A 7,678-nucleotide genomic window follows, 5' to 3' on the forward strand; every position below is an offset into this window, starting at 1 on the left:
CACGTGATCCTCACTTAGTGTAGTATAATATAATTTAAATATATAAATTTATTGTAATTTAATTTTGTATTTAAAGTATTTTGAATTCAATTTTAATTAATATAATTTTTCTTTAAAGTCACCTTACCTTTCAAATTTTCCATTTTCAAGCAACCAGGTAAAGACATCTCTCTGTTGCTCATTGTTTAATTTTTATTCAACTAGTGTATGTTCCGTACCTTATACATAAAATTATATAAAAAATTTTATTAAAAATTTAAATAAAATATATATAATTATTATTATTATTATAAATATTTTATAAACTTATAATTAAAATCAAACTTTTAGGATTTTAAATATTAAAATATTAAAAATAATTTGTATTTGTCTTAATCAATTTGAATTTGTTAAGTGATCATCTCACTCATCCGCTTAAATAATTATTAAGAATTAGAATCTTGTCTTGTGTGTAGCAATCTATTGACTAGCGGTAAATCCTTAATAAATAGAGCATCAATATGTGGTTAGACTTGGCAGAAATATCCGAATATGTGGGTACCCGACCCGTCCATACCCGATTGGCCTGGGAAAGGTAATAACTTGACCTGAATCAAGGCAGATTTTGCTTAGGACAAGACATGGTCGGATTTAGGGTGTACCTGCTCCGGATATATACATATAAACACTTTTTAGAAATTAGTATTTGCCTCACATCACAAATTCAGTAATTCCCAACTTCATTCCATACTCTATAGTCATGTAAGAGAAACCCAGCCATCCTCACCCAGAGTCAACTTCTTCTCAGTTTCTTCACAAAAAATCTCATAGCTCCCGTCATCGTTGTTGCTGAACCCATTGTCGCCTACCCCTTCACAGCTCCCATCTTCCTTCACAACTCATGTCGCCATCGCTGCTTATTCCATTACCGTCGTTGTTGAGCTCGTCACTATCTTTCTTCTCCCGAGTCCCTTTTCTCTAGGTGAATCCCCCCTCTCTCTTTCTCTCATTATGAGTCTGTTAAGTTCTTCTCTTCTTCTTCCACAGACTCGTCACTTAGTCGTCGTCGCTGTAAGCCTGAGCGTTGTCGTTGCAGTTTCATCTGAGTCTGTCACCGAATAAAATAAATTTTTTATTCAAGTTGGACCAGTTAGAAATAGGCATGCATGACATCATTTTTGTATGTAATTTCTGAATTTTTTTCATCCAAATTTGATCTATGTGGTTGAATAATATTTTAGTATAGCGATCATCGTGGTTTTGTTGCGACACTAATATGATAAAAGTTGCAGTAATTTCATAATTAATGTATGAGACAGACCAGATTATTAAAGTAATCAGGGAAATAACATTCAGATGTGCGCATAAAATTTATAAGATGTGATTATCTCAGGAAAATATATATGTATAGCCCAAGGGAAGATTGTTAGGAAATTATTATTTCTCAATATATTTATGGGCAATACATATAATACCGCAAATTAAGTAATTTCACATTAAATGACTTATATAACGGTGATCTCATTTATTGTCATAAATGTTGAATTAAATAAGTCATTATTACTTTTGATTTGGATAAATGAGATTAAATCCATAGATACTATTTTATTTGAGTTTTAGGGTTTAATGAGTGTCACACTCAAATATAAATAATGACTTCAGGATTTTTGTCTCCAATACATCAAACTCGTTTCCGTAGCTCTTTTCCCACAGTGGAGTTGTGATTCAGCCCCATCAGGGATACATAAGGTTTTGGTTGACGAAGATCAAAGAACCATAAGAGTCAAGTTCTCTGATCTCAATCATATTCTCGAATGAAGGGACGCTTATGCGCTCTCAGTTATAATTTTTAATGATTTAACATTGATGATCTTGAGGTTGAGAAATCCTAAAATTTTCAGATAAAATAGAATTTTTATTCAATCAAATAATGATAAATAATTTTATTGAATTAAATTATATTAATATGATCATTCGATGATAAAAAATGTTAGAAAAATAAATAAATAATATTTTAAGAGTATAAAAATATTAAATTGTCATTTTAATTTACTTTTTTAATCAACGACAATAAATATCTTGAATTAATTAAATTTTTACAAAAAATTATATACCTAAAATTATTTTTATTTCTTCAAAAATCTTTTGAACATACAATGGTTCAATGAGAGGTTGATTATTGAAATTGAATATAATATTTTTAAATTCATATTTTCAATAAAAGATGTACTTAGTTCTATCCATCCTAAATAATTCCATATTCACTATTACTTATCTATCTAAATAATTCTAACATTGATAGAATATATATTTTTAGATGCAAAAAATTTAAAATATATTTATTCTATTTCAAAAATCAATATTCATATTTAACTTAGGATTTCAACAAATATGGCAAAAAAATTATTTTTTTAGTTAAAAAGTAAAATATCTATGAATATATTTTTGTGCTTTAACTTTAGATTTTTCAAAAAAAAATTGGCAAGTTAATGGAATCAAATCATATTTCTATAACATATATAAGAATGTATATTACACATAAATAAAAAATGTTAGGTGTAATAAGAATAAATACATAAATTAAACTAAAATTTAGAAAAATAAGAACCAATAAAATATTGAAGGAAAGAAATATAAATAGAAGAGAAACAAATTATTAGACGGAAGAGAAATAATTTAATAAATTTTATGTGTATTTAAAAGAGGAATAAAAAAAATATATACAATACTTTGTTTAATTTAGCAAGATTTATGAAAATAAACACACAGAATAAGAGAATAAAAATAATAAAAAAAACTAAATATCTAAATTAATATCATAATAAAAAATAATAAAATAATAATAATCTATCATAATTTTAATCTTTTAATATAATTAATCTACCATAATCTTAATCTAATATTTTAATATAATTAATTTTAATTAAGTAATCAAATAAATTGACTATAAATATGTTTAATCTAATCGTATAAAGAAATAATAGATTTTTTACAATTAGACATATTATATACATATTATATATATATATATGGGATAAAATGTCATTTTAAAATGAGATTATTATTAATGACATATAAATATTAAAATTGTATTAGTGTATTAATTAAAATACATGATTAGAATAAAAAGTTTCAAGAATTAAAATAATTGAAATTTATTAATTTTAATTAGTTAAATTAGCATAAAATAAGAAAGAGATTATTAATAAGATTAAATAAATTAAAAAATATTACTGAGCAAAAGCAAATGTCACAATAATTATATTACTAGTTTAAAAAAAATTAATTCAATCCACTTAAATTTTTATTTAAAATAGATAATTAAAGATCACTAATGAATAAAAATAAATGGGATATATATAATAAAGAATAATTTTGGTAGTATAAATAATTAAATTAAACTATTATATACAATTTTTACTTTTTACCTTATTATAATTTAAGTTAATATTAATGGTAAAAAACTAATTTTAAATAGTCTCGATTTGTATTTTACAATATAATTAAAGTACAATTCATACTTTTTTATTTTGTGATTAGCCAATATTTTTTAAATTTTTTGGTTAAGTTTTCTATATTTTATGGTGATAAATTTTTTCTACAAAATACAAATTTGTGATGAATTATTACAATCATAATTAATTAAGAAAATCAAGAAAAAATTATAAAATAAAAATAAAAGAAAAGAAAAAAATAGAGTAAAAATTTAATTTGAAACTAAAAATTTATCAATTGTGCTAGAAATTCTAAAAATTTGTATCTTATTATATAATCAATTTTGTTACTCACTTCAACTTGATTATCCCTTTGTATTCAAAAAAGTATATAATGTCACACTTATTTTAAAAAAGATGAAACTCTTCTAATACACGATATATATAATGTATAATTTAAGGACAATAAGATAAAAATATCTAGAATTTTATAATAATATTTAAAATTTTCAATGACGATAATACAAAGAGTTTAAAATTCAATAGTTACCCTTTCACATCTTATTTAAATTTGAATTTTAAAATTTAATTTGTATTTCTTTTTTTTCTAATATAAATTATTTTTTGACAAAAAATAAGGAAAAAAATATTTGACAAAAAAATATTCTATCAAAGAATTATTATAAGAAGATTTATAATTTGAGAAGAAAATAATAAAAGCATTAATAATAATAAAGAAAAAGAAATGAAGCTCATATTAAAGAATGTTAGAAAAGAAATAATAATGTTCGTATTAATAATAATAATGCTGAGGAATAATGTTGCTGCTTTAGGCTTCTAGCCTTTGTCTTTGGCCATCATTTTTTTCTTATTTTGTTTTTTTTGTTTAAATTATTAAGTCATACAAAAAAATAAAGAACAATTCAAGAAAATGAAAACAGCAAGATCAATAGTAACTATACAAACCAAAATACATAGGTGAAAATCAAACCATTATATGAAGAATTAACATGAGTATATTTCATCATTAAATAAACAAAGTTAACGCAAAACAAAATTACACTTAGAGAGAAAAAAAAGAGTTAAAATATCTAAAGTGATAAAAAAATTATTTTTACAATTTTATTATGTCATATATGAAGACTATAGAATAATGAACTTCTAACTAAATTAAATTGTATTTATTATTATTGGAAAGAGTAAGAGAGAGAGCAGTAGAGAAAAGATTTGTGTATATTCAAGTTGTGTAGGATGATACAATATAAAAAGGGATTTATAGGTGCTAAGAGAATCGAAATAATAAAAACGTAATATCCTATAATAAATATTCAAATATGTTAAATAATGCTAATTGATCTAATTGATCCTAATTATACTCTAACATCCCTTCTCAAACTCAAGTGACAACTTGAGTTTGAAACTTATTTGAAACAACTAAATAAAAAAATGCATAAATTGATAGAATGGGTGCAGATGAAATTGTCTGAAAAAGTGCAGACAGAACTATCAAAAGGAAGCACAGACAGAATTACTGGAAAGAAGTGCAGACAAAACTGGCAGAAGAAAGTACAGACGAAACTGTCACAAGGAAGCGCAGACGGAACTGCCACAAGAAAATGCATACGGAACAACCACAAGAAAACACAGATGGAACTTCTGGAATGAAGTGCAGACGAAATTGCCGGAAGAGAACGCAGATGAAACTGTCGGAAGAGAACGCAGACGGAACTATCGGAAGAGAACGCAGACAAAACTGCCGCAAGAGTGGCTAACTGTCGAAAAACTACTGAAAAGATGGCGAACTAGCTGCAAGAAAACTGTTGAAAAGCGACAAAGTGCAAAGAGATGACAAACTATCGGAAGGTGACGAAAAACATATGGTTTTTCCATGAGAATAAGTAAGTAGTTGATGAGCTAATCGATAAAGTCAGAAAAGTATCAAAGCATTGATAAAAGAGAAGGGAAAAAATGTCACGGAAGAAAAGTATGAAAAGTATGATGATTTCACCAGAAGAAAATAAACTTATCCACCTCAAGGAGGATACCATGGCTCTGATACCTTGTTAAAAAGGGGAGATGGAGCAATCGAAAAAATATTTGTGAGTATTCAATTTATATAGAATGATACAATATAGAAGGGTTTATAGATGATAAGAGAATCAAAATAATAAAGATGCAATATCCTATAATAAATATTCAGATATGTTGAATAATGATAATTGATCTAATTGATCTAATTGATCTTAATTATACTCTAACAATTATATTCAATTAATTGATATACATAATATTAAATTGTGTGATGCTTAAATATCTAATCAAATTAATTAGTTGTTATAATTAAGCCATCGTAATGAATTGTATTTGATGAGTTAAAAGAAATAAATTAAAAAACACTCTTAAAAATATGACACATCAGCTTTATCATTAAGTGTATTTGTGAGTATTCAAGTTATGTAGAATGATACAATATAGAAGGGTATTTATAGATGATAAGAGAATCGAAATAATAAAGACGTAATATCCTATAATAAATATTCAGATATGCTGAATAATACTAATTGATCTAATTAATCTTAATTATACTCTAACAATTATATTCAATTAATTGATAAACATAATATTAAATTGTGTGATACTTAAATATCTAATCAAATTAATTAGTTGATATAATTAAACCATCATAATAAATTGTATTTGATGAGTTAAATGAAATAAATTAAAAAAATATTTTTAAAAATATGACACGTCAATTTTATCATTAAGTGTAAAAACCCAATTTTTATATAACAGAATAAATTTCTTCTCATTGATAGTTGAATTTTTTGTAAATTTTATATTCTCATATTAAGTTTTTTCTCTCTCTCTCTTATTTTTTGGGTTAAGAAATTTTTTCTCTCTTTTTTTTTTTATGATATGAGGGGCCATAGGCCCAAAGAAAGAAAAAAAACAAAAGAAAACAAAGAAGGCACACTAGCGCCTGGAGATACGGGGAAACATTACCCCTCTCCCATCTTCATGCACAAAGTCCTTCACCTCTTGCGGCGGAGCATCCCAAAAGACAAGACCAGGATCATTTTCAGCGCCGATTCTCGCCAATCTGTCCGCCACTCTATTACCTTCTCTGAGTATGTGGCTGAAGCAAATTTCCCAATTCCTCTTCTTCCAATTTGCAATTAAACGCACCAAAGGATTGGGATGGTTATGGAGTTCTCGCCGATTATTGATAAGGGCTATAACAGCAGCGGCATCGCTATATATAATGATTTTCCTCATTCCCATAGTCCAAGCAAGGTTGAGGCCGTCATGGATTCCCCAAAGCTCAGCATTGAAAGCCGAGCAGAGGCCAATGCTGCGAGAGAAACCCCCCAGCCACCTTCCCCGATGGTCTCGAATTGCGCCTCCGCAGGATGCCAGGCCGGGATTCCCTTTTGCAGCTCCGTCCGTGTTGAGAGCCATCCAGCCTTCCGGAGGTGGTTTCCAGGATACATAAATCTCAGTTCTTCTCTCATGTTCAGTCAGGTGCTCATCTTTCTTAAAAGCTTCACTATTTTGTTGTACTTGTAAGATAATTTCATTGATAGCTTCTTTCGGTCTCTGGTAGTTTTGATTGTGTACTTCCTGATTCCTCCAAAATCAAACCCTCCAGCATGTTGTCATGAAAGTGTCCCTCCAGCTATAGTTGTTTTCTTTTCCTAGTTCTTGATTTAGATTCTGCTCCACCCAATCTGATAGTTGATGGCCGAAAAAACTTCCAATAGCTTCTGGTTTAATTAATTGGGTCCAAATTCTAGAGACCTTGGGGCAGTCCCTTAAGACATGAAGGATGTTTTCTTCCTTATCTGGGCAATGGTGGCAACAACCATTCCCACCACAAATTTTCTTCATCCTTTCTTTTGTAGGGATTCTTTGATGCATAGTTAACCACATGAAGATTTTATTTTTTTGAGGGCCCTTCCATTTCCAAATTCCATCCCAAATAGAGCTTTTAGGTTCTGTCCATCCAGCTAGCAATTTGTAGGTACTTGCCACAGAGAAGTCTCCATCCGGAGAGTGCATCCAACCCATGGTATCTTGCTCCTGTTCTAAGTTTGGTGGAGGGATTGCTCTTATTTTATCGATTATCTGACTTGGTAAAGCTTGTTTGAGCTTACTCAGATCCCATTCTCCTTCATTGTCTGTCCACTCCCAAACTAAGCTATTCTCATCAAATGTTGAGTTCTGGTTGTAGTTAATCAAGCATTCGCCTTTGTCCAACCAATAAT

The sequence above is a fragment of the Arachis hypogaea genome, chromosome 9, assembly GCF_003086295.3.
Source record: "Arachis hypogaea cultivar Tifrunner chromosome 9, arahy.Tifrunner.gnm2.J5K5, whole genome shotgun sequence".
NCBI classification, from domain to species: domain Eukaryota; kingdom Viridiplantae; phylum Streptophyta; class Magnoliopsida; order Fabales; family Fabaceae; genus Arachis; species Arachis hypogaea.